This window comes from Wyeomyia smithii, chromosome 3 (genome assembly GCF_029784165.1).
Source record: "Wyeomyia smithii strain HCP4-BCI-WySm-NY-G18 chromosome 3, ASM2978416v1, whole genome shotgun sequence".
Taxonomy (NCBI): Eukaryota; Metazoa; Arthropoda; class Insecta; order Diptera; family Culicidae; genus Wyeomyia; species Wyeomyia smithii.
In genome coordinates, this window is record NC_073696.1 from 124,029,327 (window position 1) to 124,052,379 (window position 23,053).

The window sequence follows — 23,053 nt, forward strand, 5'->3', positions numbered from 1 at the left end:
GAGAACGAACGTGCTTCGGGCAGTAGATCCTGTTTCGAGCACTTCATTAAAGTATCACATCTACTACAGTGGCGGCGTGAAAGCAGGGAGGGGAGTCAAATAAGGGCAAATTTTTAAACTACAGCCTGATAAATGTGTACGCACCGACTAACGATAAACCCGATGAAGAGAAGGAGGAGTTCTTTAAGCTCCTGGAAAAGACGTATAATGTGTGCCCAGAACACGACATCAAGATCGTCATCGGGGATGTAAATGCGCAGGTCGGGCAGGAGAACTTCTTCCGCCACGTGATTAGTACAGAAAGCCTCCACTCTACTACGAACGGCAATGGCCTGAGGCTTGTCAATTTCGCTACAGCCAAAGGTATGGCTATATGTAGCACTTATTTTGCATGCCGAAATATACGTAAGCACACCTGGATGCACCCGAATAGAGAGGCCTGCTCCAGATCGACCATGTTCTGATTGATGGTCGGCACTTTTGAGACATTACAGACGTGAGGCCGTTTAGAGGACCAAACGGTGACTCGCATCATTATCTCGTGGTATTCTAGATTCGCGCCCGGTTGTCCAACGTGTTACAATCCAGGACAACAGGTTGGATACAGTTGAACATCCAGCGGCTATCAACTGGCAAAGTGGCTACAGAGTACCTGCAGAAGGCTGATGAGCGGATCGAGGATCAAGTTGAAGGTAACCTGAATCCACAGTACCACAGCGGGAAAGTGTTGGGTACATCTGCGACAGCCACGTCCAATGAAAGAAGACTCCATCGCAGGGAGAAACGACAGCATTGCGGCCAGGCGTTAAAAGGAACACCTTAGTGTGCTGTTGAATGGTGAAGTAAACAGCGTAATCAAAAGCAGCAGGATGGGGATTGAGGATGATGGCGAAGCTGTGGACCCACCATCCATGGACGAGGTGAAGCAAGCAGTGAAAGAGCTGAAGAATCGCAAGGCAACTGGTAAGGACGGCATTCCAGCCGAACTCTTCAAAGTCAGGGGCGAACAACTGTATCTGTATTAAGCGTAAGATTTTGCGACCTGCGAAAACTATATTTAGCAGAAATCCCGAAAGAGGCCGTCGACTTCGAGGTAGGCACTCGTGGGATGTGTGCTGTCGACGAGGATGCCCGCGAAATAGGTATTAGGGGAGATTGGAGGATAGCATCCCAAGACCGAGTGACATGGCGACGTATTCTAGATTTGGCATTGAATCGATAATCGGTCTGTCGCCGTAAAAGTAAGTAAAGTAAAGTAAGTGTCTCAATAGAAATTTACTCAGAAAAAAATATTTTGTATTTTTGTATTCTCCCAAGCCGGGATTTAACAAACGACAGTTGGCTTGTTGGAGCAGCAACGAAAGTCGAAACCAGCTAGGGGGCAGGAATTATCCATCAAATTCATCAAATTAGATTGAAGTATAATCGAAAAGAAACTTAGAAATTGACAATGCAAAAAAAAAATATTATAAAAAATGTACACAAGAATAGGTCAAGAAACACAATAAAAAATTTCAATTTTCATTTTCATTTTAAATACTAGCAAAATAAACAATTAATACTTCCCCGAAATACTTCCCAGCATAAGATAAATGTACATAAGATTCGCATGATTTTCTGCAGATGTTTGTCAGCCATCTGATTCATTTGTATTATTCTGTGCTACACTCGACTATGCTTCCTCTCTTTCCGTTACCTCAATTATGGTACCCAGTTCATGATGGGAGATAGGAGGTAGGACTGTCGATAAGGAATCCTGAAAAAAGAATCCTCAAGAATGCCCAGTCTATAGGGCTAGGATTCCTGAATGAGAATCCTTCAGATTCCCTAGGATTCCTCACATTGGAATCGTGAATCGTCCTTGATAAGGAATCCTGAAAAGGAATCCTCAAGACTGCCCTGTCTATGGAGTAAGGATTCTTGAATGAGAATCGTGTAATGAGAATCCTTCAGATTCCCTAGGATTCCTCACATTGGAATCGTGAATCGTCCTTGATAAGGAATCCTGAAAAGGAATTCTCAAGACTGCCCTGTCTATGGGGTTAGGATTCTTGAATGAGAATCCGTCGGATTGCCTAGGATTCCTCACAAAGAAATCGTGAAGCATCCTTGATGAGGAATTCTGAAAAAGTAATCCTCAGAAATACCCTGTCTATATGGTGCTAGGATTCTTGAATGAGAATCGTGTAATGAGAACCCTTCAGATTCCCTAGGATTCCTCACATTGGAATCGTGAATCGTCCTTGATAAGGAATCCTGAAAAAAAATCCTCAAGACTGCCCTGTCTATGGGGTTAGGATTCTTGAATGAGAATCGTGTAATGAGAATCTTTCGGATTCCCTAGGATTCCTCACATTGAAATCGTGAAGCATCCTTGATGAGGAATTCTGAAAACTGAATGCCCTGTCTATGGGGCTAGGATTCTTGAAGGAGAATCGTGTTAGGAGAATTCTTTGGATACGAAACCTTTCTCTTCAACCGTTATGTCTACGGGGTTCATGGGTACCCCAAATTAAAATACTTGTAACTTCTGAAATTTTCATTCGATACTTGATACTTGATTTGATACTTGTAGCACCATATTTGAACAGAATCTTACAATTAATGGTTCAAAGTTCTTAAAATTTCTTCCACAGGCCATTTGTTAGCTTTTGAGTGTTCAAGTAATATGGCTTTCAAATGGTCCTTCCGGAATAGATTCCAGAGGGGCTTCTATTGCCGATAGAAACCATTAAATAAAACAAGGTTGAATACCATCCAAGATGAGTATTTTCAGGACCGGGATGATGCGCCGAAATCGGAAAACGACCTCAGACGCCATTTTGATTTCCTTAATGGTGACTTCGGGTGTCTGAAAAATAACAAAATCTGGCCGACTACCTCCCAAAATGAGTATTTCCGGATGTGTAATGATGCCCAGAGACCGGAAATCAACTCCAGACGCCATTTTGAATTCAATATAGTGACTTCCGGTCTAAAATGGCCAAATATCACCCGATTTTGAATTCCAAAATGTCGTCTGGAATCTGGACCTTGTTCTATTAAATTGTTTTTATGGTCACTAGAAGCACCAGTGGAATCTATTCCGGAAGGACCAAAATACCCAAAACCATACAAATGGCCTGTTAAAGTAATTTTATATATCTTTAACCAATAATTGTTAGATTTTGTCCAAATATTCATGAAATTTCTCAGTTTTCGGAGTATTGGATTCCCGGGAATGAGAGGATTCTTGGGCACCGCTGACGCTAATTTGAAAGTAGATAGGTTACTGGATCTTTTGGTGCCATCGAAATTAAATAAAAATAACAAGAATTTACAAGATATAAGAATTTTGAGCACAAATCGGTTAAAGTCAAAGGTTTCGTATCCGAAGAATTCTCATAACACGATTTTCACTCAAAAATCCCAGTCCCATATACAAGGTATTCTTGAGGATTCTTTCGTCAGGATTCCTTATTGCGGACGCTTTACGATTCCAATGTGAGGAATCCTAGGGAATCTATGCGAAACCTATGGGTGCGACTAACGTATATATGAGTTTATTCTAACCGGGACGTCAGTCATGTCGAATAGTCTGTCCTTGTTAGAGTCAGTTGTTTAAATTTGTAATTCTGTTCGCATATTCAAAGAAGTTTGTTCGCATTCTACTAGGTCGAAGCAATTTCGGCTTGATGCTAGAAGGACGCAAGGTCCATGTACAGTCGCAGTGTTCAGTTTACTTTGGTGATACCTATATATATTTGATTTCTGGTCTTTCTGAATTTTATCATTTGAGGTTCAGATCAGAGGAAGCCAAAAACAAGGGAAATCTAGTTTGGCTGAAATATAATAAATTTTACATTGAACGTCTTAGTAGAATAGAATTAGATATTGAGAATATGCAATGTTTCCATTTGATACTACTAGTATTGCAAAAAAATCTAATACCGCGAGAGTCATTTTCATTTGTTAACCATCAGTTACACGATTGTTTGGTCAATATCAATTCCAGACATAGGTTTTGTATACTTCTCAAGTAGAATTACCAAGTTACATGATTAAATTAGTAAGTGGAACACTTTGAGAAAGAAAGAAATAACTTTCTCAGAAACGCAATTTGATCCAAAATGGGAGCAAGTTTACCGTCTCTTGTGATGAGTATAATATTCTTTATGATGTTGGTTAGATTCTTCAATTTCATCTAGAAAAGAAATAGACACATTACGACACGTTTTCCTCAGTCTTATGCTATACACTCAGTTTTTTTACGCTGGGAATACGTACCTCGTATAAAACCACGTTAAATACGCAGAAATCAAATCTGCGTTGAAAAACCGCGGTAATTCGAAATCCCGCGTAAGAAACATGGTTGATTCGAAAATGCGTCTCGAAATACGCGTTCATTCAAAATACCGCGTAAAAAATATCCTTGTAAAAAACCGCGTAAAAATATTTTGTCCGCATCGCAGAGACGATTCCTCTCACGATTCTGTCGCCGAGATTCCTAAATTTGGATTGTTGAGGTTTTCCATAAGCGATTCGAACAGATTCTGTCCGTATCGCAGAAACGATTCCTTTCACGATTCATTTGGATTCTGTAGGATTCTTGAGAAGGTTTTCCATATGCGATTCTTATAGATTCTGTCCGTATCGCACAAACGATTCGTTTGGATTTTTGAGGATTCTTGAAAAGGTTTCCCGTATGCGATTCGCACAGATTCTGTACGTATCGCAGAAACGATTCCTCTCGCGATTCCGTCACCGAGTTATAGGAATCCTGAGAATTATTACTCACGGAGGGGGAGGGGGGGGTCAAAATCGTTAAAAACCTGTCCACGTGGTATGTGGATGGCCCCTTAGACATGCCGAAGTACTGCTAAAGCTTGTGCGCTAATATCGGACATCCTTGATGAAAATACATATACATTTTCGCATTAGAAAGCATGTGAAATTACAAAACATATGTGACGATAATTAATGGTGATCATTTCATCACTTATGTGTTAAATTATTTGACAGCTTAGTTGGCGAAGAAAAGCTTTTGATCAATGAACTTCAACTAACATATTAAACCATAGCAAATAACCTCAAAGTCAAGCAAAGTCTTTATATTTTGATAGTAACGAATTGCGATATCATCACTCTTGCAAAAAAATATATTCTAGAAATTAGCAGGAATGTTCACGCAAACGACCCTGACTAGCTATTTAGTATCCAGATTGTAGAACGAGAAATCTCCTTGTACAATCAAGCATTGAACATGTTCCTGTTGGCGTTAATGATGCGCATATATCAATATTCCCAACCGCTACCATTTTCCACAATCACTCGATAACTCTGGGGAATGTCGGAAGCCCGATCGTCTATTTTCTCCGTCACACCTTCAGCCAACATCGTTTGTTGGCACTCTGTCTTAAATTCTCTTCTTCTGACTTGGCGCTTGTCTAACGCAGCGCGTAATCGCCGCCGTTGGAATGTACAGGATGTGAATCCGGTTTTCAGATTCATGTACCGCAAAATATTAGCACGTACCTTATCAAACAGCTCGAACGAATCGCTGAAATTGTGGTGGGAGTTCTTCTTGGGAGCGTAAGTTATAAATATGCGAAGATAAAGCAGGAAGAAAAACCAACCCGATAAGCTTTGAACTGTTCAAGCTTTACTGTCAAATTTATGTCGAAGTGTTTTTAATGCCTGTGGAATATTCTGATGCATATCGTGACAGCGGGATGACAAAACTCTGGTTTCATATCTTCGTTGAACCAATGATTTTAAATCTAAGTAACGATAATTAATAAATAGAAAAAGCAACGGTTGTTCCAGTTTGGGTTAGAACATTACAATATAGTGAAAGCAAACGATCTCTGAGCTTATTTGAGCTTTTGCGAACCTTGCAAACACCCTTGTTGTAGGGAGGTTACTCCTGAATCTACAAGATATCACTTAATAAACTATCGCTACTGACGGTGAAATGTTCACAACAACAAAAACAGCACATACACCAATACAGTGTATCGAATACACATAAACATCAACTGAGTTAAATGATATTTTTTGACACTGCTTTACGCGCTTTTATTAGGAATCTCTCTTCTGGATCAGGAGCAAATTTAGAACAATTTTACACGGCAGAGGCAAATAAAACTGATAGACTTACTTTCAATGTCATTAGCAGCCATGCACCAGCGTAAACTTTCACTGGAATTAAGAAGCATTTACAAACGCCTACAAAAGCCACAAACAAGTGACTAGATAATGATCAAAATAAGAAGTATTCGATGAACCAGTCCGCAATAGCAGACATTTCTCTGATCTTTCGTACGTGTCTGAAACATAGCCCAACAGATACAATGAATACTTTCAAAAAACTTCCTACGAACCATCGAAAAAAGTACGTTCATAATCAACAAATCATTTCCAGATTTATTCTCATTGAATCAATCTTCTCCCCACTCGACGTCTTTATTTCCCTCTATTGTTTAGCAAGATACATTCTCGATCTAAAAGTAGCCATTTCCCCGGTCCGTGACCGTGTTTATCTTATATACACGGCTGGACATGATTGATTACATTCCGGTGCAGTCCAAACTGAAGTCTGGCTAAGGCAGAATAACGGAAAAAACATACCGTTTCGAAGTGATAGAATCTGCTTTTGATAGAGCAAAGCTTAATGGTCAAATATTTTGTATATCGATTCAGTGTGCAGCTTTTTACGCACCTACGCCATAAAATGAGTTGGTATGAAATGAAAAGTTTTTTCCTAAGTTTTGAGATTGCAGTTTACAGAAATGTTTTTAAAAAGGCATTGAAAGAGACCTTCTAGTTAGTCTCGGGGACCTAAACTGGTCGGGCAAGCTGGTCGTTGCATGATTTCATCCAGGTTTGTAAGAGACTGTACGTGTCAGTAGCATCGTTACGCTTCCTGCGTAGGTACACTAACAGCAGTCTGTGTCCAATAAACTGATAGGTCAAGTTCCGAAAAAAATGTAACATCTGGACTTTTATTTTCAAACATTGAAAAATTATCGAACAATTCCACAAATCCAAAACGCTGGCAGAATTGGCTGCTACAAAGAGGTACGAAACAGATGGACCACAAAAAGTAAAACGCAACAATTTCGAATCTAATAACACCAAATAATCTCAAACCTGCTGACAATACAGGACACATGGTTAATTCTGCATCTGTATCACCTTTAGAAGCCTATAAATATCCTAAAACGATGACACACGTAGCGGACACGGGCCAAAAAAAAACTTCATCGTATACAAAAACGCATAACAAATCAATTCTACGTACAGATGCTGCTCCTGCAGGCACAGCTGCTGAATGTTTTATTACTGTTTTCTATTGCCCATATATGCGCTTCTATCTGCTCCTTCCTTGCTTTTGCAGTTTTACAGCTGTTCAATAGATTGCTGGTTTTGCTGATAAATGTAATAAAATCCCTGATTCCATTTCGTACAACGTGAACATTTGAATGTTTCAATATTCTGGTTTTATGAGCAACTAAACGTATTGATTAAACGTGAATATACATCAAGAAGTTCATATTTTGGAGCTGTACCTATACGTACGTGCCTATAGTTCTATAGAGCTGGTAACATTTCACTCTTTTCATTCAATAATTACTCACTGACAAAACTACAAACACTTGTCATTCTAATAGGATTTTTTTAAATTTTACACATCGTTCGGTTTGATCTATGAAATATTTGCTTTGTTGTGTAACATACACTAATAATAAATATTCAATATTGATAAATAATATACAATGCTTTCGAAACTGTTTTTCTCTTCTATGATAAGATTATGAGCTCGTTATCTTTAACATTTATTTCCAGAACATTAAATCCACTTTTAATACGAACGCAACAAAGGCCAACTTTCACTAACACGCTAGTCTAGTGTAACTGACTCGTATTTGTGCGAACCAAATTCACTGAAACCTAAAAAGCCCTAAGGCGTGCCCTAGAGGCTCTATAAAGGAAATTAAAACCAAATCAATAAAGTAAATTACTTTTCTACAATTTCCTGCTATGCCACACCAACGTACCTGACCGTTGTTTGACACAGTCAGTGGCTTGGCTCCCAACTTCGTGCATCAACTACGCCAGACGAGTTATCCTGGTTCATGATGGAAAATAGCGCAATTCGTGAACCAGAGCATTCATATCTACACAGTTTTCCATTAATTCCCGCTTCGGTGTTATACAGCCGTACCACTCCAACATCCAATGGAAACGCAAGACATGTTAGTCCTAAAGCTTAATCCTTTGCCTTTAGGTCAAACAACCAGGACAAACTGGTTCGTTTCATCCACTGCTGATGCTGCAGAAACCAATTCCCGCCCCGGTCTGGGCTTCGCACAAATGTTTTGTGACGATTGTGCAAGAATCTGGTCTGGAAATGGCAGCCAAGCTCTGAAACTCATTTTCGCAAAGAAGATGGCAGAAAAACGGCGGAAGTTGCTCTGCGCTGATAATAGCTATTATACACTTTCCCGGCTCTACGGTCGCATTCGAATTGTGCTACATTCCTCTCATCCATTGTGCCGCACCGCCAACCCACAAAAACGGGAAGGCAACACTGGTAGCTGTTGAAGCCTCATCCCATCTATTCATCTCCATGGGAGCATTTTTAGTGCAAATTGAATTCCATTGTTTCTGAAATATAATTCGCACGTACCGAATCCACTAGGTAGGACTCGAGTGACCGCCTACGAAATCGTTCGCAAAAGTGTGACAAATTTACTGATTTGTAGTTGATAGGCTATCATTAGCAGTTAAGATACAATCTTAGATTCCAGGATGATGAGGACGGGAACCCGGTTTTCATAACGTGGCTTCGCGGGCTGATCTTCGACAAGGTCTCTCAATGTGTCCTTCTTATTGAAAGTCACCACTTGAGAATTTTTCCAGCATTCGGGAACTTTTTCGGAGCATCGGTATCAAAATAAAACTCCACAGACGGAATGCGTGCTAAAACAATTTATGATAGCTAGTCTGTCTGTTATTCTTTACGCTTTGCTCTCTTCCTTTGCTGTTTGCTGCGTTTCTTTCCCATCAATCAGACTAACGGATCTGGAAGTTTTGGCAAATCTCTTCGTAATCAGCAACTCGATGTTATCTTCCTGTGTCTTGCATTAAATACTAGCAGGCGAGGAAGTTTTTTATACAAAATTATTTGTTTATGAGAATAATCAAAATGGAATCTTTGTGAAGAATTAAAACTGAGCTGACAAATTACTTTACAGCCAAAAAAAGTTAAACTACTTAAAAATACAGAGTGATTGATGGTTCCAATACTCATCATAAGCAAATTCTGTCTTACGGTAAATCCATATACATATACAACAGAATGTAGCGCTCAGATAATTTGCAAGCAACTTTTGATAGACCGTCTTTGTTTAAAATTGGCTATTGTGCAATGGTTTTCATCGCTGGCACAATTTACTACAATACACAAAACAAAATATACAATATCAAGGTATAGCTTTTCTCTACAATTTTCAGCAACTCGATTATTACACGGGTAATACAACACTAGGGCCTTAGTGGCCTTGATCAATCGCGTTAGTTTCTCCGGGAATCTGTCGTAGTGCATAATCCGCCATAGCTGATCTAGATCGACTATATCATGGGCCGCCGTGAAATCAGTGAAGATGTGATGTGTGGGCATAGGCACGTTGTATTTGCGACGTTTTTGTATGTTCTGTTCTTTACTTTTACATATATTTGCCTTACTTTTAGTTTTATGGTCACAGGCTGTTAACGACTCACTGCCAAATCCAGAGTACGTCTCCACGTCACTCGATGTTTGTCCTCTCCAGTCGCTTCTAACCGTGTAGATACAAGCATAATCTCCCATAGCTCGTTGCGTTTAACTGAATCGTATACCGCCTTGAAATCTATACTGATGATGAGTCTGCAAGTTAACATTGACGCAAAGTGAACATTGGGTCCGTTTCGGATTCCCCGCCTCGATAACTACACTGGTACTTTCCGACAAAAGCTTCCTGCAACGGCCTCAATCTATGAAACAGAGTGCATGACAGAGTGATGAAAAATCCTGGAGATAGAGGTGTCGCATGCTATGTTTTGATGCAGAAATGTAAATTCTCCCACTACTACTTCCTCCGAAGCATCCAGCTTGTTCCGGAATCGGCCAATGAACCCTTTATTCAAAAATATGTCTTTTGAAAGGTTCCTGATGAAAAATCCTTAAGATAGTGGTGTCACACGCTATATTTTGGTGCAAAAATGTGAATGTCCCCTACTACAGGTTCCTCTGGGGACTTCCGGATGGAAAATAGTCATTTCTTGATGAGTTCTTGGCCGATTTCGGATCTTAATGAAACATTTGCTTCAGAAATGGTTTTGTCATCTTTGCCAATGATGCAATATCAGGTAACCCATTACCAAATCCATCCAAAAATTAGCAGGTTTGACATGCCTACTCCTACCGGAACTCAGGAATATTTCCTACATTTACATTTGTAAACAGAAAATGAAACTTTAAAAGTTTTCCAGTTTAATGGCGTTCGAGTAATCAAAATCGAATAATATTTGGCAAAGCTACAGCATTTCAAATTTCATCAAAATATTGCCTATCCTAATTATTTTGACTATACCCTGTAGATAGATGCAATTTATTATTATTATTTATTATTCATCCCGGTGGTGTCCGGATAGATCGGGAGGTGCCAGGGAAAAGTTAACTTCCACCAGCCACAAATCCTGTCAGATCATGATTGCTCCAGCCACCATCTACACAAGTTCGGGGGTCCTCCATGTGTCCCAAGGGCGTAGGTGCGGAATAAACCGCTGAGTATATCTTCTTTATGTGCCCTCGTTTTTGCGTGCGAGGAGTGATAGGAGGAGTGATAGTGAGCGGGCCAGGCACCTAATCCAGGACATCTGGAGCGCAGTTTGTGCAGCCGCCTCTCTGATTATCCTGGAGCTGCAACGCATGTGGCGGGTCACTTCCTGAACTAAAACTCAACCGTCGTTTCGGGAAGATAAAGGCTGGATACTGGCCGCGTAGGTACTTCGGGGGCTGTAAGTACCCCAACACTGTTTTCCCCTTAGGCCATCATCTCCGGCCCAAATTAGCTTATCCATCCTCAGTTTCGCTACCTTCTTCACTGTTTAACAACAGCTCGAAATGTTATTTCCAACACATGGTCACCAGTGTCTCATTGGTTATCAGGTTGCCTTTCCTATCGTTACACGTGGCAGGAATTAGAACAATCCGTTTCCTGATTTCGTTGACCATTTTTAAACCACCTCTCGTGTAGTGCATGGAGAAGCAAGAGATCGTTCGCAGTGCTCGCGCTTTTTGCGTCGGTGGAGTCTCTTTTCGGCCGCTCTAACCTCATGATACATCATCATGTGGCAAATCTTCGTAAAATATACACTACAGATTGTTAACGTTTGCATTAAAAAAAATCGACTTTTTTCGAGTAGTGACAATAAAACTAAGACAGATAATTGAGTTCGATAAATTTCCCATGGAAGGTAATGATATCAGTTTACTTGAAAAAAGTTCTACGCCGTTGCGAACTGCCTTCCGGCAGTTAACCGGAACGATCGCCATGGCGGACAAAAACATGCGTTTAGACATGTTTTTGAGTTCTTTGTTTTATTGTTAAATTCCTTCTCAGTTCTCGCGACAAAATTGTTGAAGTAGATCTTACGCTTCAGGTTTATCCGGAAATTCTCAATGGGACGCAGCCGGAGGACGTTCGACGGGTTCGCCGACATGGGTACTATATCGATATTCAGCCGCTACATCTCCTCCAACGATCGCTTCGAGCAGTGGACCGGTTCCAAATCTGGCCAGAAAACCGTGTCGTCTCCTGTGACAGGCTCCAGACTGGCAGTGAACGGGAATTTATAGTACTATGTGCCTACCGGAAGTTGTCTGTGCAACTTCACCTCGAAGCTCACTTCCTTCGTGGGGTGAGTAAAATACGAAGTGCCCTGCCAGTTGTTACCAAAATTGACTTAACCATCTTATTCAGCCGCTGCTGCTGAGTCATTGGATGCAACTCCGAGACCAGTGGACGAGACTGCCGCTTCCTGAAATATATGTCTACGTTCGCCAAGGTATTCACTGTTTGGCCGTTTTTTTTTTCTGTGTGGACTCATCACTGCGACCAGAAATTAGATCTATTGTGACCAGGTGTTTTTTGTACTCCGAACTTTATATTATTGGCAGCATCACTTTATTCACATCCGGAACGAGCGTATCCGGCGTCCACGAAGTGCCGCTCGAAATCCATCTTCGACGCGGCAGAGAACCGTTCTTTGAACACGCCATTTTCTGAACGGAGTAGCTTCACTGTTTCTGCCATCACGGTTAGAGTTTCACTGAAAGAGCTGTCAATTTTTTTCTGCTGACTCATGGGCAGTGTTGCCACATTTTCATCTGTACTGGGAGCTGCAAAAATCTTTTTCATCCGTACTATTTCCGGGAAATATCTGTACCACTGGCGCAAAGTTTTTGTTTTCTATTTTTTTGAAAGAACAGCTTCAACGCGAATTGTTTACAGAAAACTGTGACTGCGTTGACTCAGTTAATAATAATTCCAAACTACTAGCTCAATTGTCAATAAAACTTTTGCACACTTAAGAATGGGGCTCGCCTCGGTAATGCATATTACCGATCCATTGCGGTTCAATCTACTGCAAATTCAGCCAGAAAACAACGAAACCCATAATTTAGCAGCACTACCGATATTTCGGATATTTTGTGTCAACATTTCAGTTTGGTTAAATCGAGATTTACGAAAAAATGTCACAGCTACCGTTTTTTAACCGAGTGGTGATATTCTCGGCAGCAAATTACCAAGATTTGTCAATGTCCCTTAAGCTGGAAGTACAAAGTCAGCAGAACAAAGAGTTAATAGCATGAAAATTTAGTGCTCATTCGATGCTCATTTAATGCCATATCGCCGAATTTAATGCTCCATCATTTCTTCGAAAAATGCTCTTGTTTGCTAGCTTAAGAAAATAGCTAGCAGACAATATTCGAAATAGCATTTTTAGTCACAAAACAGTTCAGTAACGGTCAAAAACATTTAATGCACATTAAATGCTTTTTAAAAAACCTGATTTTCATGATATTTTCATTGATTTTGTATAAATTTTTCAATAATATTTTAATAATATGATAATACATGAATAGCTTCAATTTTTTTTAAACATTTTCCTCTAAAAACAATCAGAATCCTTTTGATACGATTAGATACCAATTAAATGCTCCCATATGCGAGCAGTTTCAATAACTTAGGTGCATTTTTCATTAAATATATTTTTTTCAAAAATATTGTTCTGCTAGCTTAAGAAAAAAGTTAGCAGAACAATGGCCAGAAACAGCATTTTCAAGCAATAAACTGTTGAAGAATGGTCATAATAATTTAATGCTCATTAAATGCTCTTGAAAAAACCTGATTTTCATGATAATATCATTGATTTTGAATAAATTTTTCAATAATATTATAATAATATGATAATACATGAATAGCTTCAATTTTTTCAAACATTTTCCTCTGAAAACAATCAGAATCCTTTTGTTACGATTAGATACCAATTAAATGCTCCCATATGCGAGCAGTTTCAATAACTTAGGTGCATTTTTTATTAAATATATTTTTTTCAAAAATATTGTTCTGCTAGCTTAAGAAAAAAAGTTAGCAGAATAATGGCCAGAAACAGCATTTTCAAGCAATAAACTGTTGAAGAATGGTCATAATAATTTAATGCTCATTAAATGCTCTTGAAAAAACCTGATTTTCATGATAATTTCATTGATTTTGTATAAATTTTCAATAATGTTATAATATGATAATACATGAATAGCTTCAATTTTTTCAAACATTTTCCTCTTAAAACAATCAAAGTCCTTTTGATACGATTAGATACCAATTAAATGCTTCGATATGCGAGCAGTTTCAATAACTTAGGTGCATTTTTCATTAGATATATTTTTTTCAAAAATATTGTTCTGCTAGCTTAAGAAAAAAGTTAGCAGAACATTGGCCAGAAACAGCATTTTTAAGCAAAAAACTGTTGTAGAATGGTCATAATAATTTAATGCTCATCAAATGCTTTTAAAAAAATCTGATTCTCATGATAATTTTATTGATTTTGTAAAAAAATTTCAAAAATATGATAATATATGAATAGCTTTAATTTTTTTAAACATTTCCCTCTGAAAACAAGCAGAATCCTTTTTTTTTTTTTTTTTTTGTGCATTTTTCATTAAATTATAATTTTATTGATTTTTTCTAAATTTTCGAAATATGATAAAGGTATGATTTCCACCCTTTTTTATTGATTTTCAGATCAATTCTTTTGTCCTGATAAAGTCGGAAAGATCGTTTATTTTTTGATTTGTTTTTTTGATCTTTTAAAAAAAATATTTTTCAGCGTGCAGAACTTTTTTTTATGCAATTTTGAGTGATTGTCAGGTATCGTGTACCATTTCTAATGTTGTCTTATCGGCTTTTGAATGGTTGCGTGCGATTATGACATCATCATACCTCCATATAGTCCATTCCTGCCCATAATGCAACTGGTGATGCACTAGCAGTAATGAAATGATCGGAGTACAACCAGATCGAACCAATCTCCAAAAACATGATTTCCAGTCATCGATGTTCAATGTTCTAGGGAATTTTTGTAATTGGGGCTTATTACAGAAAACGAGGCGAGCGGCGAGTTACTCGCCTGACCAATTTTGATATTGCAGATGGCTGGATTTTGGACAAGTAGCTGGTCTGCGATACTGTTCGACTCAGCTGTCACCAAACATGTTTCACTCGCATTCTCTCAGTCAGTGACTGGAGGTGAGGCGAGTTGCTCGCCTCGTCTTCTGTAATAGGCCATATCATTATGAACTATTTAAATGATTTCTATTCTTCATGAATGATAGATTATTCATTCTCACGTACACTGGTGTTAATACCTAACTCAATTGAAAAAACCTAAATTAATCCACCTAGTGGTGCAGAAACCTTTGTTATACTATCTATTACTATACGCTTATTACCCCAAACGTATATCGATTTAAGAATACCGATTTCAATAATAAATTAAATGATTTTAAAAGATAGTATTCCAGAGGGTGAACAAAATACGATTATAGAATCACTGGAGTATGTATAAGAGTATTATTTTTTCGATCACGAACCAATTTTTCGAATGTCGGCTAGAAGAAACTTGAAATCTTTTGAAATAATCGAACTGGCGGAAACGGTAATAGATATAAATGATGCAGATTTCATATTAAAACTGCGAATATGTATGTTTATTCAATGTAGATCCAAGTTTAAATACCGCAATGGTTTAGTTTTTAGAAATCGCAAGACCAAGAATTATAAACCAGCAACGTATATTTTTCACGAATTGCAACAAACTTCTACAAATCTGCTCTAAAATTATAGTTCAGAAATATATAGGAATACACTGATGCTCAACTAATTTTTTAATTGCATCTTAAATTTTTTTTCTCAGCTTTGCAATGCTTGTCTTAGATTGAAAATCGGTAGGGGTCAAAATTGTATTTTTCTGATATAATCCAAGATGGCGGCTGATCGCTCCAAATGAAAGCCCTACCATTCCTCTTGGCGACCGAGGGGTCATAAAATTCGATCAAACGAAAATGAAATTATCACTTTTTCTCTATTTCTAACAACTATGTGAATTTATACTAAATTCGAAAGACCTTGTGCACCTAGTGGCCTGGTTTCAGCAAGAATCGCTCAATTATATAAACGTTACTTGAATCATGTTTTATTGAAATTCATATAACTACTGATGAAAGTTGTCAATTCAATTTTATTTTAATTGTTTTATCTGATAATGAAGATTTTTGCAACATTTAAAAATTTTGGCTTTCAAGAGAGTAGTCGAGAACATTAATCTTTTTGATGGCCTAAGCAGAATGGTGAAATCCGAAACAAGGACTTCATAAAACTGGCTACGATAACAAGAAGTAAGATAATATGGATGGATACTCTGTTTGCATTGAATCTTAAATAAGAAAGCAATTTTTATATGTTACATAAGCATAGTGTATCATATCATAAATCTTTGGTAAAGCTTTCCGGAATATCTGGATCGCTAATTGTTTTACATTTGCATGCTGTGGGGTTCGATTTTGCTACAATGCTTGATTCCAGAAAGCTGTATATACTTCTTGTTCTTCACAAATCTAGGTTCTACGTACAATTTTATATATATTTTCAAGGAAGTAAGACCGGAAGCTTCGCATGCGAGAACAGAAGCTAAGTAGGCATTGCAGTTTCCTCAAAAATCTATTTAAAATTGTTCAGAAAAAGCTATTTAAAACAAAAGGTTCATGTATTTACAACAGTTAAGCCGCACTACGCAGGGTTCAAAAATTATGCAAGGTTGTCGACGGTCGTTATTTTTCTTTGAGAAATGAATAGCGATACGAATAAAAAAATAGAGAGAGAGGAAGAGAGAGCAATTATCCTAAAAGTAAAATATCCCATGTCTGAAAGTTCAATATTCTAGTTCAAGCTACCAATATAAAAAATCTTGCTCAGTATGATTTCCAAAGAGCTCTGGGGCTCTCTTATGAGCCTGCTAACATCGAAATCGGAATATGCGTTTTGTAAATAAAGTGTTTTTTTTTGTTTTTTTTTTCGAATCGATTTTGATTCACTACACATATAAACAACATATTTACACATACATACATATAGGCACAGATACACATACATACAGAAATTTTTCAGTTCGTCGATCTAAGTCGATTGGTGTATAACACATGGCTCTCCGTGCCATTCATTTTGCCTTTAAAGTTAAATGTCGCATATAAAAAGTACTCTTTGATCAATATTTTAAAATCTAAGCCGTTAATCAAAAATCCACTCGGTAGCATTCTGGGGGAGCACAGTAGCTTTCGTTTGCGTATAAGATCATCAAAATCAGATATTGCGTTCTGTAAGAAAGGTGCGTTAGTTTTTTGCGGCACATACATACAGACAACATACATACACACACACACACATACACACACATACACACGAACAGACATTGCTCAGTTCGTCGAGCTGAGTCGAATGGTATATACGGTTCGGCCCTCCGGACCTTGGATCTATTTTGCGTTTTTCGACCGATTTGATAACCTTTGTTTAGTATAACAGAGGTAAAAATGGCGCTTGGTTCAGTGAATTTCACAGCGCCTCAAAAAAGTGCTTAGAAAGATCGATTCAACAGAGATAGATCCTGCAGCTCCAATTTTTCAGATGGATCGATCTTGGGACCGCTCAGCTGAATCGATCCTGAAGATTGATCTTTCCCTGTAGATCGCCCAATGCCTTATTCCGTATTCTTTTCAATAACAATAACTTCTCTGGCTATTTTCTAACAACTGCATAGGTGAAGAAAAAAAAATTTTTTTCAACAACTGTTGGTCCCTTTTTTCGATTTGTTGGGTACTATTTGGTCACTTGTTTTATCAACTGCTTATGCTTATTAGCGGCGAATGCTTATTAGCTGAGTCAATTGAAGGCCATAATCGTCTTGTTCAGTATTAAACTGATAAGATATACAAATTTTTAACCTATAACATCAAGAACGCCAAGCCGGTCGAGGTTGTCTTGAAAGGTCTCACCAACGATCAAACCGTTGATGAGATCATCATCACCGCTCAACCACCGATCATCAAACTTACCCCAACAGAATTAATTGGCATATCTAATGAAACGAAAATCGGGCGAGAAAAGTCAGAGAGCTGGAATTTCCCTTGTTAATTATTTAATTCATTTTAACCGGACTTATCTCCCAGATGGTCTCGTCGTACGATGCTGGCCTAACAAGCCAGTCGTCGTAAGTTCGAGTCTCGGTTTGGGAGAGACTGTTAGTGTCTGTAGGATCGTAGCGCTAGCCACGCAACACTAAAACAGTCGGCTGCGAAGTCTTTGTATAGTAAGCAGAATGTCAATTTCCGAATCGGAATATAGCACCCAGGCTTTACTTTGCTAACCGCACTGAGGTTAACAATTTGAAATTTTTTGACAAACCACATGCTATCCATAATGTTCAGGTAAAGTGGGAGTTATATAGAAAGTTTGGGGGAGGAGAAAAGCCCAATTGCGAATTTGCCAACGTTATGGCCATGGTTCAAAAATCTGTAACTTGGACCAAAAATGCCTCATTTGGGGAGACTCTTCTCACAAAAAACCCATATGTCCTGTGAAAGAGAGTAAAAATTTTCGCTGTGCGAATTGTAACGGCAACCATATGTCAAATTTTTATTAATGCCCTGTCCGTCTAGCAATTGTTAAGGCAAGGCATTTTAAACAAAATTCAATTTCCCAATCAAAACAAAATTCTCCAAGCTGTACCGCTGTACCGTCCATTTTTTACTCTTTTGCACAGATAACAGGTTCGGAATAAAATTCTGAAAATAATTTTGAAGCGTCTTGGTTTGGTACACTCGAATAACATAGACTTACTGGTGTTGAAACATGAAGCTATGTCAAATAAAATTATTAACAATTTTCGACAAAAATCGTTGCAATTCTAAATTGCTACGATGAGCACTCTTTTTAGTCAATAAGTTTAGAATTAAGTTAGTATATATTCTTTTTTGATAAGTAGGTTTAACTCCCTACGAATGATAAATCCTAATTGAGACAGCAAACAAATCTCAATAAATTAAATTACATTTTTTAAATTTAATTTTAATTTTAATTCAATGAAATTTTTTAAGTTATTGAAACTGCTCGTATATGGAAGCATTCAATTGGTATCTAATCGTATCAAAAGGATTCTGATTGTTTTCAGAGGAAAATGTTTGTAAAAATTAAAGCTATACAAATAATATCATAATTTTGGAAAATTTATACAAAATCAATTAAATTATCATGAAAATCAGGTTTTTTTAAGAGCATTTAATGAGTAAATATTAAACGGGACACAAACACTTATGGTTCTTACAATGTAAAAAATTTTACCTTTTTTACCGACCGGTTTCGGGTAAGCTGTTACCCATCTACGGGGCGATGTCCAACTAATTAGTAGGAGAGAGCTACAGATGGGTAACAGCTTACCCGAAACCGGGCGATGTCCAACTAATTAGTAGGAGAGAGCTACAGATGGGTAACAGCTTACCCGAAACCGGTCGGTAAAAAAGGTAAAATTTTTTACATTGTAAGAACCATAAGTGTTTGTGTCCCGTTTAATATTTATTCGCGAGTTCTTACGTTGCACTAAAATTTAAAATTTAAAGCATTTAATGAGCATTAAATTATTATGACCATTCTACAACAGCTTATTGCTTGAAAATGCTGTTTTTGGCCAATGTTCTGCTAACTTTTTTCTTAAGCTAGCAGAACAATATTTTTGAAAAAAAAAAAAAATTTAATGAAAAATGCACCTAAGTTATTGAAACTGCTCGTATATGGAAGCATTTAATAAGTATCTAATCGTATCAAAAGGATTCTGATTGTTTTAAGAGGAAAATGTTTGTCAAAAATTAAAGCTATACAAATAATATCATATTTTTGAAAAATTCATACAAAATCAATGAAATTATCATGAAAATCAGGTTTTTTCAAGAGCATTAAATGAGCATCAAATTATTATGACCAATCTACAACAGTTTATTGCTTAAAAATGCTGTTTCTGGCCAATGTTCTGCTAACTTTTTTCTTAAGCTAGCAGAACAATATTTTTGAAAAAAATATATTTAATAAAAAATGCACCTAAGTTATTGGAACTGCTCGCAGATGGAAGCATTGATTTGGTATCTAATCGTATCAAAAGGATTCTGATTGTTTTCAGAGGAACATGTTCGAAAAAATTGAAGCTGTTCATATATTATCATATTATTATAATATTATTGAAAAATTTATACAAAATCAATAAAATTATCATGAAAATCAGGTTTTTTCAAGAGCATTTAATGAGCATTAAATGTTTTTGATCGTTATAGAACTGTTTTGTGACTAAAATGCTAATTTCGTATATTGTCTGCTAGCTATTTTCTTAAGCTAGCAAACAAATGCATTTTTCAAAGAAATGATGGAGCATTAAATTCGGCGATATGGCATTAAATGAGCATCGAATGAGCACTAAATTTTCATGCTATTAACTCTTTGTTCTGCTGACTTTGTACTTCCAGCTTAAGGGACATGATTTGTCAGTAAATTCGAAGTGCGTGGATTGCAAGATCGCGTTCATTGTATCGTTGCAGAATCGGTCAAAAAGTTTTGTCTAATCTTTTCAACCATTTAAAAAATCTTTACTTATCTGTACTTTTTCTAGAAATCTGTAATCTGTACGGTACAGAATCTGTTCCGAAAAAACCGAAAAAATTTGTGCATTTCCAGATAAATCTTTACAGTTGGCAACAGTGCTCATGGGTTATTTTGATCAGGGACGAATTTAGGTGCTGGGTGGCCAGGGGCAGATATTTTTGAGGGGCCCTCTCTTTGCTTGAAAAGTTTAGAGGTAAGAAAATTTTGGATTTTGAAATGACTTAACACTTCACGAAGGTGACGAGCAAAAAAAAGGTCACCACTTCTGTCTTCACGTCTGGCCCAGGACTAGGGGGCTCCTTGTGTCGAAAGGTCCGGGGCATTTGCCACTTTTGACCCCCCCCCCCCTCAAATCCGGGCCTGATTATGATTGATGTTACATGGGTAGTTCCGTCAGTACGTGTACGTGTGAAGGGAAACCCATGGAAAATCAGTAATCTTTGTTCTTTTTTATACAAACACGTTATTCCACCGTATATAGACTACAGATTGTTATTCCACTAACTGGTTACGTGTAAATATCTGATCAATCAATAGCTGGATCAATTTCAAGGGTTTTTCCTATAAAAAAAAACCAGATACTATAGTCAAGTTTCAATTTTTTTACTTATTGAACCTTTTTCCTGCGGAGAGAAATTAGTTTTTAACTAAAGAATCCCTTGTTGCCTGTTTGTGTGGGGTTTCTAAGTACTGATAAATTTAGAACCAACGTTCACATTCGTTTATTCAATGTTGATATTTACGGTTCACTTGAGTGTGATAAAAAACTATTCTAAGAACATCGTTCTTTTTCGACAAACCGAAATAAAAACTGGACTCATCAGCTACGACTTTAAACGTCTTACTCAGCAGCTGTTGGTCAAGCACACACACATCTCATGAAGATCTTAATCTTAACGTCCAAAATCCCATCAACCCAGATTCTTCGCTATGATGGTAGAAAAGGACTAGTAACTGGCCACTTTGCACGGCATGGCACAACACGTGACGGCCAAACATAAAACATCGCTACAACATTACCAGAAAAGGATCATTGACCCTCTTACAACGGTACTCACTCTATGCACCCTATCCGATATAGCACCGAAAACTGCTTCCACACAACACACAACAACTGCAACTTAATCCTGGCAATAAAGTTTTTCTTCCCTACCTCCTCCTAGGTTTGTGTTTATACAGAAAGAAAGGCGCATGGTGTAGTCTCATCCCTATCAACCGATCGACCGGTGAAGGAGGGTTTTTTGCCGCTCGAAGAAATGAACAGATTTTCCCCTTTCCGCTTTCAGCGAATATTGTTGATGGTTTCGCCAGCGTTTCTAGACACAATTCATTGTGATGTGTTTTGAACATAGAGAAAAGTTTTATTCTATATTCAACATTTTTGGTAAAATCAGCTAAAGTAAATTTGTAGAAATATATTTCTGTCGAGATTATTTCATGCACAGCAATATAAATATGTCTATTACACCATTAAAGCTAAAGTTGATTAAGTTAAAACAAAAAACTAACGATTTTTCATTTTCATATGTGTATCATCCGCAGTACATTTGACTTAAAAGTAACATAAATACTGACTAAGCCAGCATCCACTCTACGAAATATACAAAAAGGTGCAGAAATAGAAGGACTATCATAAAACTGCCCTAAACACCTAGTTATCACTAAAGCTTTAGTCATTTTTTCCTGTTGTGTGTGTGTTTACAATTCATCTTCCACTGACCGGCAGAGCTTTTATGGAAAAAAAACTAATCTGCATCCATTTTTATTTGAAGCTGATATATATTTTAATTTTTAATATATTACATTATAAAAGATATTTAGTCATTTTTTCCTGTTATTTATAAAATTATTTGCGCTTTGTTTAGACTGCGGTAAAGTTTTTCTGACCGGCAGTGTACTTCCTCGTCAAACTGCCGTTAGAGGAATCAACCACGGCAAAATCAAAGCAAAAGCCGTATCCGGGTTTCCTTTTCCGGTACACAATTGCCTGCTAGAATTCGTTTTCCATCATGCGAAATTGTAATTTTCCTTCCAACTGACCTGGTTTGGCGCTTATTTTTGGTGCTATGAAAACCATTACCAACTTCGGTTCGTTCCAGCGGAGCTCAACAAAACAGTGCAGCGACGGGAGGTTGGGCTTCCGACGTTGTAAAGATTGTGCGTGTCTGTTGATGGATTATATATACGACTAGTGGATTACCGAGGAATCCCAGTAGCATGTTTGCTTACTATAGAATCGTTTTTCGTTTTGTTTTCGTATGCCTTGAAATGTTACTATAATCGTAGAATGCGTAGTAATTAATATTAGTAATTAGGTAGTTCTAGAAAAAATAGATGATAAAAATATTATTTTCCACTTAAACTCGATGCTCACTATCTCTCGTGTTTATAAATTGAATTTCACATCGCAATCATTCCACCTCTTTTGATGAGACTGCATCGCAAAAATATAATAATAATGCATCACAAATTTGAATCAGAAATGTGGCTGACAGAGAATGAAAAGGCAACATTATTGTTATGTTTTAAAACAGATCCCCAGTTTGTTAATTTAAATTCACAAAAACTTTAAGCATTTCAAAGAAACAGAAAAAAGTGTAAAGTATATAATCAATAATACATGACTTCTATCGTCTCCACTCGAATATTTTTAATATTCAATCATGTTTTTTATATTGGTGACCCAGCTCTTTAACCCAAACAAACAACCATACAGTTATCTCTAAGCAATGTGTCTTTTTCTGTTTCATTCGTTCCGAAAGCAACTG

At 37.4% G+C, this 23,053-nt stretch overlaps 1 protein-coding gene across 2 annotated transcripts in view; it reads right to left on the bottom strand.

Annotated features, from left to right (window-relative positions):
• LOC129732905 (E3 ubiquitin-protein ligase TRIM9) overlaps positions 1–23,053 on the bottom strand; it is a 184,595-nt gene that overhangs the window by 136,414 nt on the left and 25,128 nt on the right. The window lies entirely within an intron of this gene.